General features: G+C 43.0%; 1 long non-coding RNA gene across 1 annotated transcript in view; it reads right to left on the bottom strand.

Moving 5' to 3' along the window:
* Positions 1-301: 301 nt before the first annotated feature.
* LOC126470290 (uncharacterized) overlaps positions 302-13,958 on the bottom strand; it is a 62,364-nt gene continuing 48,707 nt past the window's right edge. Inside the window, exons 2-3 of the long non-coding RNA XR_007586163.1 lie at positions 7,823-7,924; positions 302-416 (exon numbers count right to left, since the gene is read on the bottom strand). This is a non-coding gene — a long non-coding RNA (uncharacterized LOC126470290). The remainder of the gene's footprint in view (positions 417-7,822; positions 7,925-13,958) is intronic.

The raw sequence follows: 13,958 nt of genomic DNA on the forward strand, positions 1-13,958 counted from the left end.
CTAGCAATACTATGGATTATTAATGCAAATGACTCACAGTTTGTAATCCTATCAACAATCACAAGACACTGTACCTAGCATGTATATTTCTCAACAGTCCAACACAGTGTTAGAAACAATCCAAGATGACGACATATAATGGCAGACATGTGAAGCATAGCTCACATAGCTCTGTGAAGTTTCTACTGATAATTATACCCAAACACATCCTAACAGGAAAGTTTCTCTTCAGTGTAGATGCGGTATCAGTATAGTGAGTGGATATAGACGAACTACAACAGATACAAAAATATTAACATTACACCAATTTATTGTTAATTACTTAAAAATTCATGATTTGATGGCAGAAACATCAGCATGATCATCATCATTGTCACCATCATCATTGTTATCAACCACAGCATTGAAGTCCCCACCTGCAAACACACACACAAACACGTCTTCTGAAAAATTATTGTTGAACACTCACATCGTGATGACAAACCAAGCCATACGGCTACAGATGTAGGTGTTTGATTTCCACACACATGCCAGAACTCCAGCAACATCTGTACAGATTCGTGAAGGTATGTACCGTCTATGCAAATAAATGAAGGTAGTTTGTTGCCATACGCGTTTCGCTTCACTTATTTGGGAAGCATCATCAGTGTCGTCGTAACTGCCGTCTGCTTCACGTCTGCTGTGCAGCGAGCTACCTTAATTTAAGTATTAACTGTATTTTTCTTACTTGTCACTTCTTCTTCCGTGTGTATTTGCTTTTAGGAAGCTTTAATTGTCTGGTGCTATTATTAGTGTTCCATAGATTTCGTGTTTGTTTTGAATACAGTCAGAGAGTCCCTTTAGTCAGCCATAGTGCCAGTAGAGTCAGTGTCGTCGTAACTGCCGTCTGCTTCACGTCTGCTGTGCAGCGAGCTACCTTAATTTAAGTATTAACTGTATTTTTCTTACTTGTCACTTCTTCTTCCGTGTGTATTTGCTTTTAGGAAGCTTTAATTGTCTGGTGCTATTAATAGTGTTCCATAGATTTCGTGTTTGTTTTGAATACAGTCAGAGAGTCCCTTTAGTCAGCCATAGTGCCAGTAGAGTCAGTGTCGTCGTAACTGCCGTCTGCTTCACGTCTGCTGTGCAGCGAGCTACCTTAATTTAAGTATTAACTGTATTTTTCTTACTTGTCACTTCTTCTTCCGTGTGTATTTGCTTTTAGGAAGCTTTAATTGTCTGGTGCTATTAATAGTGTTCCATAGATTTCGTGTTTGTTTTGAATACAGTCAGAGAGAGTCCCTCTAGTCAACCATAGTGCCAGTAGTGCTAGTGTTTGTTTTCAATATAGTCCAGAGACAGGTAGTGCAATTTTCATTGTTTTCTACAAGAAGTGGCTAGCAACCCCAGTTTAGTGAATAAACAGCCGCCTTTAGTGAATTAGCAGTCTAGTTAAAGGTTGAACAACTCTCTTCAGTAAATTGATTCTTAGGATGGATAGGATGTGTGACTGCTGTGTACGGACGCAGGAAGAGCTGGCCACTGTTCGCGAACAGCTGAGCGTGTTGATGGCCGCGGTCAGCCGTCTTCAGGCTGCTGCCTCGGAGTGTAGCGGCAGTGGGGAGTCTGGTGCGTCGCAGGGTACACCCCAGGTGTTACATGCTTCACACACTGTCCCTGCTGTCGAGACATCTTCGCCGGTACCGGGCGCGGTTGGGCCACCCTCTCCCCAAGGGGAGTGGCGGGTTCAGCGGCGTTCGCGGCGCACGAGGCGGAGGGACAATGTGGAGGCTGGCCGTGTGGCATCGCCCGCTCTGCCTGTGAGTGGACTTGTGGCTGCTTCTTCAGCAAGGTCCGAGCAGGCACAGGGGGGGAGGGGTTTATTAGTTATTGGGAGCTCCAACGTTAGGCGGGTGATGGAGCCCCTTAGGGAAATAGCGGGAAGGTCGGGGAAGAAGGCCAGTGTTCACTCTGTCTGCTTGCCGGGGGGCCTCATCCGAGATGTGGAGGAGGCCCTACCGGCGGCGATAGAGAGCACTGGGTGCACCCGACTGCAAATTGTTGCTCATGTCGGCACCAATGACTCCTGCCGTCTGGGTTCAGAGGTCATCCTCAGTTCGTACAGGCGGTTGGCGGAATTGGTGAAGGCGGAAAGCCTCGCTCGCGGGGTGGAATCAGAGCTAACAATTTGTAGTATCGTTCCCAGAACCGATCGCGGTCCTCTGGTTTGGAGCCGAGTGGAAGGCTTAAACCAGAGACTCAGACGATTCTGCGGAGATCTGGGGTGCAAATTTCTCGACCTCCGCTATCGGGTGGAGAAATGTAGGGTCCCCCTGAATAGGTCAGGCGTGCACTACACGCCGGAAGCGGCTACAAGGGTAGCGGAGTACGTGTGGAGTGCACATGGGGGTTTTTTAGGTTAGAGAATCCCCTCCCTAGGCCCGACAAGACGCCTCCTGAGACGCGGCAAGGTAGGAGTAGGCAAAATGCAACAGGGAATAACAATATTAATGTGCTAATAGTAAACTGCAGGAGCGTCTATAGAAAGGTCCCAGAACTGCTCTCATTAATAAACGGTCACAATGCCCATATAGTACTAGGGACAGAAAGTTGGCTGAAACCAGACGTAAACAGTAATGAAATCCTAAACTCAGATTGGAATGTATACCGTAGAGACAGGCTGAACAGTGAAGGGGGAGGCGTGTTTATAGCGATAAGAAGTGCAATAGTATCGAAGGAAATTGACGGAGATCCGAAATGTGAAATGATTTGGGTGAAGGTCACGGTTAAAGAAGGCTCAGACATGGTAATTGGATGTCTCTATAGGCCCCCTGGCTCAACAGCTGTTGTGGCTGAGCACCTGAAGGATAATTTGGAAAATATTTCGAGTAGATATCCCCACCATGTTATAGTTCTGGGTGGAGATTTTAATTTGCCAGATATAGACTGGGACACTCAAACGTTCATAACGGGTGGCAGGGACAAAGAATCCTGTGAAATTTTTTTAAGTGCTTTATCTGAAAACTACCTTGAGCAGTTAAACAGAGAACCGACTCGTGGGGATAACATATTAGACCTTCTGGTGACAAACAGACCCGAACTATTTGAAAAAGTTAACGCAGAACAGGGAATCAGCGATCATAAAGCGGTTACGGCATCGATGATTTCAGCCGTAAATGGGAATATTAAAAAGGGTAGGAAGATTTTTCTGTTTAGAAAAAGTGACAAAAAGCAGATTTCAGAGTACCTGTTCGCTCAACACAAAAGTTTTGTCTCAAGCACAGATAGTGTTGAGGATCAGTGGACGAAGTTCAAAACCGTCGTACATTATGCGTTAGATGAGTATGTGCCAAGCAAGATCGTAAGAGATGGGAAAGAGCCACCGTGGTACAACAACCGAGTTAGAAAACTGCTGCGGAAGCAAAGGGAACTTCACAGCAAACATAAACATAGCCAAAGCCTTGCAGACAAACAAAAATTACACGAAGCGAAATGTAGTGTGAGGAGGGCTATGCGAGAGGCGTTCAATGAATTCGAAAGTAAAGTTCTATGTACTGACTTGGCAGAAAATCGTAAGAAATTTTGGTCTTATGTCAAAGCGGTAGGTGGATCAAAACAAAATGTCCAGACACTCTGTGACCAAAATGGTACTGAAACAGAGGATGACAGACTAAAGGCCGAAATACTAAATGTCTTTTTCCAAAGTTGTTTCACAGAGGAAGATTGCACTGTAGTTCCTTCTCTAGATTGTCGCACAGATGACAAAATGGTAGATATCGAAATAGACGACAGAGGGATAGAGAAACAATTAAAATCGCTCAAAAGAGGAAAGGCCTCTGGACCTGATGGGATACCAGTTCAATTTTACACAGAGTACGCGAAGGAACTTGCCCCCCTTCTTGCAGCGGTGTACCGTAGGTCTCTAGAAGAGCGTAGCGTTCCAAAGGATTGGAAAAGGGCACAGGTCATCCCCGTTTTCAAGAAGGGACGTCGAACAGATGTGCAGAACTATAGGCCTATATCTCTAACGTCGATCAGTTGCAGAATTTTGGAACACGTATTGTGTTCGAGTATAATGACTTTTCTGGAGACTAGAAATCTACTCTGTAGGAATCAGCATGGGTTTCGAAAAAGACGGTCATGTGAAACCCAGCTCGCGCTTTTCGTCCACGAAACTCAGAGGGCCATAGACACGGGTTCACAGGTAGATGCCGTGTTTCTTGACTTCCGCAAGGCGTTCGATACAGTTCCCCACAGTCGTTTAATGAACAAAGTAAGAGCATATGGACTATCAGACCAATTGTGTGATTGGATTGAGGAGTTCCTAGATAACAGGACGCAGCATGTTATTCTCAATGGAGAGAAGTCTTCCGAAGTAAGAGTGATTTCAGGTGTGCCGCAGGGGAGTGTCATAGGACCGTTGCTATTCACAATATACATAAATGACCTGGTGGATGACATCGGAAGTTCACTGAGGCTTTTTGCAGATGATGCTGTGGTGTACCGAGAGGTTGTAACAATGGAAAATTGTATTGAAATGCAGGAGGATCTGCAGCGAATTGACGCATGGTGCAGGGAATGGCAATTGAATCTCAATGTAGACAAGTGTAATGTGCTGCGAATATACAGAAAGATAGATCCTTTATCATTTAGCTACAAAATAGCAGGTCAGCAACTGGAAGCAGTTAATACCATAAATTATCTGGGAGTACGCATTAGGAGTGATTTAAAATGGAATGATCATATAATGTTGATCGTCGGTAAAGCAGATGCCAGACTGAGATTCATTGGAAGAATCCTAAGGAAATGCAATCCGAAAACAAAGGAAGTAGGTTACAGTACGCTTGTTCGCCCACTGCTTGAATACTGCTCAGCAGTGTGGGATCCGTACCAGATAGGGTTGATAGAAGAGATAGAGAAGATCCAACGGAGAGCAGCGCGCTTCGTTACAGGATCATTTAGTAATCGCGAAAGCGTTACGGAGATGATAGATAAACTCCAGTGGAAGACTCTGCAGGAGAGACGCTCAGTAGCTCGGTATGGGCTTTTATTGAAGTTTCGAGAACATACCTTCACCGAAGAGTCAAGCAGTATATTGCTCCCTCCTACGTATATCTCGCGAAGAGACCATGAGGATAAAACCAGAGAGATTAGAGCCCACACAGAGGCATACCGACAGTCCTTCTTTCCACGAACAATACGAGACTGGAATAGAAGGGAGAACCGATAGAGGTACTGAAGGTACCCTCCGCCACACACCGTCAGGTGGCTTGCGGAGTATGGACGTAGATGAATACAGGTTTCTTTTTATACATACAATAAACGTATTATGTGATAGATCTATTATGCTGATATATTACATTTTGTCGTTTTTCTTGCGTTTTAGGTTAGAAGAAACTTTTGTAGGGCAAGTTTCGTATTGTGAATGTATCGTTTGGTATACTTACGATTTCCAGCACTTAACACGTGTGTTCCTGGAAATGTATTTGTTGGTTTTCATACTCCAGCTGGCCAATTTCTGGTGTTTCACACACACTTAAAAATATCGCATGTTTCACTTTCACTTCCATTTGGTGATCAACATGTTTGTGTTTTGCGTGTGCAGTGTTGCCAACTGTTGTGTGTGATGTTTTTCGTGTGTGTGTGTGGGGTGGGGGAGGGAGAGGGGGGGGGGAGAGAGAGAGAGAGAGAGAGAGAGAGAGAGAGAGAGAGAGAGAGAGAGAGAGAGAGAGAGAGAGAGAGAGAATTAAGTTTCTACCACACACCACTTCGAACTGCAGTAAATACAAGAGATTCCATTCTTTTGCTTCACTTGCAGTACCACTCGGCAGTCATTATCAATATCATTTTCATTATAACTACACTTCTTGAATACTCAAGCATCAAGTGACTATATTTGGCGATTAGTAATGTCAATTTTAGCTCTTAATTTGTAAAAACTGGCGAGGAATAGGGGTGGTGACTCGAATGAGAAGTATAATTGTAAAAGGTTGATTCTGAACAGGGTTTTCTTTTGTTTTGGTGTATTGTAAAACACATACTGTATTTTAAAAATAACCTGATTTCCATCACACTTTATCCAGGCTTTGGACTGGCTAAAGAGCAAAAGTCATTTAGGCGTATTTAAAATCAGCTTATAAGCATCAATATTTTTTAATTTTTATTATCTTTTATATAAGTTGCTACTTACATTTGAACACTATTGTATCTATATACATCTTCTGATAAATTCATGCAAGTTTCTGTAGATAGGATATGACATTCCAGCAATCCTTGATCTCACCATCCTCTTCGTATTTTTTTACTATTTTTCCCAACCTTTCATCATGTTTCATGTAGACTATTTTTTCCGTTTACCATCCATGCTCAGTTCTGCCCTCAATGTGCACGCTGAATTTTCTGATTCTCTTTTCAAACACCTAATAACGTCAATTTTCGGATTTGGTTTAGCAAGCATGATATTAATTTTGTGGTGCCAACCTTCTACAGTGTTGATTGTTCGGTGGCGCAGTTCGTAGCAACTCCGAAGGTTGATAGGGGTTTCTTCATTTTCCAACCATCTATCTACGAAGTAGTCAAAAAAATTCAGAAAGTTTGGGGATATCCAGTGGATGTGAATGTATCTCCAGCCAACCATCACATACATCTTCTGGCCGTAGAAACGCCAGCGCAGCACACATGCTAATATGTTGTCTCACTTCTTCGTTTTCTTTGTATTCATGAGTAAGTCCTAGCTCTTGAGCTATTCTCCAGACACACTTTTTCATATGGAAATAACATCCATGCACTTCAGCTGTCGGAAATACAACTTTAATTGCTGAAATCGCAGCTGATTCGAAGTCTACTGTCACTTTTGCAGGTTTCCATTCTGGAATTTTTTCCATCACATTTCGGAAAAGACGGACGTACGTCTCTTCTTTTGTTTGGCAGTAGTGCAAAGGCAACTCGATAGATGTTTGTCTCATTTGTACTACCAAAGTCTGCGTGAATGGTGTATACTTGCGAAAACTGTTTGCTGCCTTAGAGCTTCTCTTCCTGCCCTTCCCCTAAAAACTATTATCCTCTCTCCTAGTTTGTCGTCGCTTAACAGAGAACTACTGCCATCGTTCATAGTTAGTAAATCTGCCTTTAGGTCAATTTCTTCTCTTGTCGGATCTCTCTCCTGTGATTTTGCCCGCTGGTAGTACAAAGCTCTCTTCGTTGTTTGCTGCTCTGGCAGTTCAGTGACAAAATCATAGCCTCGATTATGCAGGCAACCCAACTCCTCTGAATATATTTTTGAAATATCAGTCTCTTCGTCTCTTGCCCTCTTCTTTGCGTGGTTCGAAGCCTTCCTTACTTCCAACCAAGCGACATCCGGAGGTCCACATTGATGCTCGAATGAAAAAAGCCCTGTCGAAACCTTCGTTTTCAGCATTCCTCGGCAGTGGTTTGCTCTTTGTCTTTAACAGCGCCACTTTACTGTTCCATCTTCTTTAGTTCTCTTCACTATGTAAGAATAACCTTCGTAGTGGCAACGTGGCTTACCGTGATTAGTGGTTGAAAATTCCATATCTGAACTACTGTGTCAAAAATACACGAATCGCACGATGTGAACTCTTCGACAGCCAGAGCAGCACTAAGGCTGTATTTGTGTATCACACAGTCGGCGGCTGTGCCTAGGTGGGGGGGGGGGGGGGGGGAGGGGCAGGTCCTTGTGCCAGAGGAGCAAGTAGTTTATGGTGATTAGGACGGCCCGGGCGCGGGTAAGCCAAACACAAAGGGATCAGGTATTGGGCGCGAATTGCACGCATTTCTCGTTGGGCGCGAATCTCACTGGGCGCGATTTTCATAGATTCCTTACCCATTGCAGTTGCTCTTTGTATGTGAAAGCTTTCTTTCTGTACAGATCTTTCTAATTCTGGCATTAATCCCTCTAGCAGCTTTCCACCACCAACATCACAACCTGTAACATGCAAAATGATTGTATCAAACCCTTATTCAGCTATTACCAGAGTATGAATGTTTACACTACACTTATTAATACACAGCATGTATCACAGAATATTTCATTCTACACTCAGTGATGTGTTTGGACATCCTAATCAGATGAGATGTTTATAATATCACAGTTGTCCGCAGCTATGTGGATAAATAAAAAAATAATCATTAACACCTATGATACCAAATATACACAGAGAGAGATTACTAAAAATACAAATACAGGGTGATTCAAAAAGAATACCACAACTTTAAAAATGTGTATGTAATGAAAGAAACATAATATAACCTTCTGTTATACATCATTACAAAGATTATTTAGAAAGGTTTTTTTTTCACTCAAAAACAAGTTCAGAGATGTTCAATATGGCCCCCTCCAGACACTCGAGCAATATCAACCCGATACTCCAACTCGTTCCACACTCTCTGTAGCATATCAGGCGTAACAGTTTGGATATCTGGTGTTATTTCTCGTTTCAAATCATCAATGGTGGCTGGGAGAGGTGGCCGAAACACCATATCCTTAACATACCCCCATAAGAAAAAATCGCAGGGGATAAGATCAGGGCTTCTTGGAGGCCAGTGATGAAGTGCTCTGTCACGGGCTGCCTGGTGGCCGATCCATCGCCTCGGGTAGTTGACGTTCAGGTAGTTACGGACAGATAAGTGCCAATGTGGTGGCGCTCCATCCTGCTGAAATATGAATTATTGTGCTTCTTGTTCGAGCTGAGGGAACAGCCAATTCTCTAACATCTCCAGATACTGTAGTCCAGTTACAGTAGAACCTTCGAAGAAAAAGGGACCAAAAACTTTATTGGCTGAAATGGCACAGAAAACGTTCACCTTAGGCGAGTCACGTTCATACTGAGTTGTTTCCCGCGGATTCTCAGTGCCCCATATACAGACATTGTGACGGTTGACTTTCCCGTTGAGCGGTCGCCATCTTAGCATCAACTGACGCTGACGCCTAGTCAACAGCGCCTCAAGCGAACAAATGTACAACTAAATGAAACTTTATAGCTCCCTTAATTCGCCGACAGATAGTGCTTAGCTCTGCCTTTTGTCGTTGCAGAGTTTTAAATTCCTAAAGTTGTGGTATTCTTTTTGAATCCCCTGTATATTAAAGTAGTGGTAGTAGCATAACGTCGTCCACACATTCATTGTTATCTGAGTACCACTCACCTGTCACATCAACTGATATACTACTGATGAACATGATGGCATCAGCTATAGAGATAACAAAACAATAACTCGCCAAAATTCATGTGTTACTTCTTCATAAATACCGACTTCTGTGCTGATAAATAAGATTACACTAAATAACTGCTGAGGAAACAAAACTTTGAAACCACCTACCACAGAGCTAGGAGAATGTCATATTGAGCAGGTAGCTAGGTAGGACAGCAGGGTTCATTCAGCCATAGAGACAAGAGAGATGAGCACCCCATCCCCCCCTCTCCCCCCATGTCTGGTGGTATGATAATGTAAGTTATGAGCAGTAGTTATCAGTGCCGGATCTCTCTGTGATCTGGTTGTAACCAGTTCCTTATCTCAAGGTCACTGACAAACTCCCATTGTCAGGTTACACACCTGCAGAACATGAATGTGGTACATTCCATGGCATCAACATAAACTACCATCCTATCCATGCAACTCAGACAAGTGGACTAGTCCGTGACATAACTAGATACCAGTCCCGTTGTATAAAATTTGTGGGGAAACATCTGGACCAAAAAGATTTGCACTCCCCTTTATCCTTCATAGCTAGCTCAGTTGTGTACCTCCATGTAAATACGAGGGCAGTTCAATAAGTAATGCAACACATTTTTTTTCTGAAACAGGGGTTGTTTTATTCAGCACTGAAATACGCCAGGTTATTCCCCAATCTTTTAGCTACACAACACTATTTTTCAACGTAATCTCCATTCAATGCTACGGCTTTACGCCACCTTGAAATGAGGGCCTGTATGCCTGCACGGTACCATTCCACTGGTCGATGTCGGAGCCAACGTCGTACTGCATCAATATCTTCTTCATCATCCGCTTAATGCCTCCCACGGATTGCGTCCTTCATTGGGCCAAACATATGGAAATCCGACGGTGCGAGATCGGGGCTGTAGGGTGCATGAGGAAGAACAGTCCACTGAAGTTTTGTGAGCTCCTCTCGGGTGCAAAGACTTGTGTGAGGTCTTGCGTTGTCATGAAGAAGGAGAAGTTTGTTCAGATTTTTGTGCCTACGAACACGCTGAAGTCGTTTCTTCAATTTCTGAAGAGTAGCACAATACACTTCAGAGTTGATCGTTTGACCATGGGGAAGGACATCGAACAGAATAACCCCTTCAGCGTCCCAGAAGACTGTAACCATGACTTTACCTGCTGAGGGTATGGCTTTAAACTTTTTCTTGGTAGAGGAGTGGGTGTGGCGCCACTCCTTTGATTGCCGTTTTGTTTCAGGTTCGAAGTGATGAACCCATGTTTCATCGCCTGTAACAATCTTTGACAAGAAATTGTCACCCTCAGCCACATGACGAGCAAGCAATGCCGCACAGATGGTTCTCCTTTGCTCTTTATGGTGTTCGGTTAGACAACGAGGGACCCAGCGGGAACAAACCTTTGAATATCCCAACTGGTGAACAATTGTGACAGCACTACCAACAGAGATGTCAAGTTGACCACTGAGTTGTTTGATGGTGATCCGTCGATCATCTCGAACGAGTGTGTTCGCACGCTCCGCCATTGCAGGAGTCACAGCTGTGCACGGCCGGCCCGCACGCGGGAGATCAGACAGTCTTGCTTGACCTTGCGGCGATGATGACACACGCTTTGCCCAACGACTCACCGTGCTTTTGTCCACTGCCAGATCACCGTAGACATTCTGCAAGCGCCTATGAATATCTGAGATGCCCTGGTTTTCCGCCAAAAGAAACTTGATCACTGCCCGTTGTTTGCAACGCACATCCGTTGCAGACGCCATTTTAACAGCTCTGTACAGCGCTGCCACCTGTCGGAAGTCAATGAAACTATACGAGACGAAGCGGGAATGTTTGAAAATATTCCACAAGAAATTTCCGGTTTTTTTCAACCAAAATTGGCCGAGAAAAAAAATGTGTTGCATTACTTATTGAACTGTCCTCGTACAAAAAGGCAGTCACTGTTTTCAGCTACCTACGTAGTTTCAGCTGCTTTTCGTTGTCACCCACATACCCAACCGAAATATGCATGTAAATCTATGTAAATAGGCTTTTTAGGATTATGGTGGGTTAGCAACTAAGGAAATCTTGTACAGAAAATTTAGTTTTTTGCATACACATTTAGACACAGAAAAATTGTTCATATCTGTTTGGTATAGTTTTAATGACGTCCATTTTAATGGTAACATTCAATTTAAATCTACATTAAAATAACCTATTTCTTTTCCCAGTAAGCAATAAGAAGAACAAAAGGGTATATTCTAAAATTCTACAATTTTTGAGAGGATTCAGGGATTTTAATTTTGCCTCTTTTTCCTCTTTAACTCTGCTGTTAAAGCCCTCCACATCTTCCTTTATGTACACTGGTAACCCTTGTGTTCCACATTCTTGCAGAATTTCCATACAGAACTTTAAATTCACAGTTTTTGCAAATGAATTACCATTAAATGTCGTTATCACATCAGATTTAAATCCTGAACATAGTTGTTCTGTGCTAGGTGCACAACATGCAGATGCGATGTAACCTTACTGTTTAAGCAGATCCAGATAAGAATGGAGCATTATGAATAGATTTTCCACTTGGCCTTTGCTGTAGTAAATGTGCTCCAATCCATTTTGGCCAGTACTCCAAAGTATGGCCAGATACCATTGCTACTAACAGCAATGCTAATATATTATTCGACTAGTATCCACATTTTCCTCACAAACGGTCGTTAAATGATTTGTAGTGTCTTATCTGCCCATGTACAATGGCTTCTTCTTCTGGCAGTAGTTTATGCTCTTCTGTCCTGTCAGTTGTCTTTGACATATACACCTGTTTCACATATTTTTAATTCATTCTCTTAAATTTTCCATTTTCCTTTTGATACACAAGACGCTCAGTACATTTAAACTATTTCCCAGTTAAAAAATTACTCCTTTAAGTCTGTGCAATTTATTTTCCCATATTCTGAGAATGCGTGGTATAACATTGTTTGTGGGAACCAGTCCTAAATTGGCTATAGCTATATCTGATGGTAATGTGTAGAAGAATTTCTGGATTGAGATAAGTATGTTTCTCCTCCTTCCCCCCCCCCCCTCCCCCCTACCATAAACCATAGACCTTGCCGTTGGTGGGGAGGCTTGCGTGCCTCAGCGACACAGATAGCCGTACCGTAGGTGCAACCACAACGGAGGGGTATCTGATGAGAGGCCAGACAAACGTATGGTTTCTGAAGAGGGGCAGCAGCCTTTTCAGTAGTTGCAGGGGCAACAGTCTGGATGATTGACTGATCTGGTCTTGTAACACTAACCAAAACGGCCTTGCTGTGCTGGTACTGTGAACGGCTGAAAGCAAGGGGAAACTACGGCCGTAATTTTTTCCCGAAGGCATGCAGCTTTACTGTATGGATAAATGATGGCGTCCTCTTGGGTAAAATATTCCGGAGGTAAAATAGTCCCCCATTCGGATCACCGGGCGGGGACTACTCAAGAGGACGTCGTTATCAGGAGAAAGAAAACTGGCGTTCTACGGATCAGAGCGTGGAATTTCAGATCCCTTAATCCGGCAGGTAGGTTAGGAAATTTAAAAAGGGAAATGGATAGGTTAAAGTTAGATATAGTGGGAATTAGTGAAGTTCGGTGGCAGGAGGAACAAGACTTTTGGTCAGGTGAATACAGGGTTATAAATACAAAATCAAATAGGGGTAATGCAGGAGTAGGTTTAATAATGAATAGGAAAATAGGAATGCGGGTAAGCTACTACAAACAGCACAGTGAACGCATTATTGTGGCCAAGATAGACACGAAGCCCACGCCTACGACAGTAGTACAAGTCTATATGCCTACTAGCTCTGCGGATTAATAGTCATGGGTGACTGGAATTCGAGAGTAGGAAAAGGGAGAGAAGGAAACGTAGTAGGTGTATATGGATTTGGGGTGAAGAAATGAAAGAGGAAGCCGCCTGATAGAATTTTGCACAGAGCATAACTTAATCATAGCTAACACTCGGTTCAAGAATCTTGAAAGAAGGTTGTATATATGGAAGAACCCTGGAGATACTAGAAGACATCAAATAGATTATATAATGGTAAGACAGATTTAGGAACCTGGTTTTAAATTGTAGGACATTTCCAGGGGCATATGTGGACTCTGACCACAATCTATTGGTTATGAACTGTAGATTAGAACTGAAGAAATTGCAAAAAGGTGGGAATTTAAGGAGATGGGACCTAGATAAACTGAAAGAACCAGAGGTTGTACAGAGTTTCAGGGAGAGCATAAGGGAACAATTGACAAGAATGGGGGAAAGAAATACAGTAGAAGAAGAATGGGTAGCTTTGAAGGATGAAGTAGTGAAGGCAGCAGAGGATCAAGTAGGTAAAAAGAAGAGTGCTAGTAGAAATCCTTGGGTGACAGAAGAAATATTGAATTTAATTGACGAAAGGAGAATATATAAAAATGCAGTAAATGAAGCAGGCAAAAAGGAATACAAACGTCTCAAAAATGAGATCGACAGGAAGTGCAAAATGGCTAAACAGGCATGGCTAGAGGACAAATGTAACGATGTAGAGGGTTATCTCACGAGGGATAAGATAGATACTGCCTACAGGAAAATTAAAGAGACCTTTGGAGATAAGAGAACGACTTGTATGAGTATCAAGAGCTCAGATGGAAACCCAGTTCTAAGCAAAGAAGGGAAAGCAGAAAGGTGGAAGGAGTATATAGAAGGTCTATACAAGGGCGATGTACTTGAGGGCAATGTTATAGAAATGGAAGAGGATGTAGACGCAGATGAAATGCGAGATATCATACTGCGTGAAGAGTTTG

Source organism: Schistocerca serialis, chromosome 3, assembly GCF_023864345.2.
Source record: "Schistocerca serialis cubense isolate TAMUIC-IGC-003099 chromosome 3, iqSchSeri2.2, whole genome shotgun sequence".
Lineage (NCBI taxonomy): Eukaryota > Metazoa > Arthropoda > Insecta > Orthoptera > Acrididae > Schistocerca > Schistocerca serialis.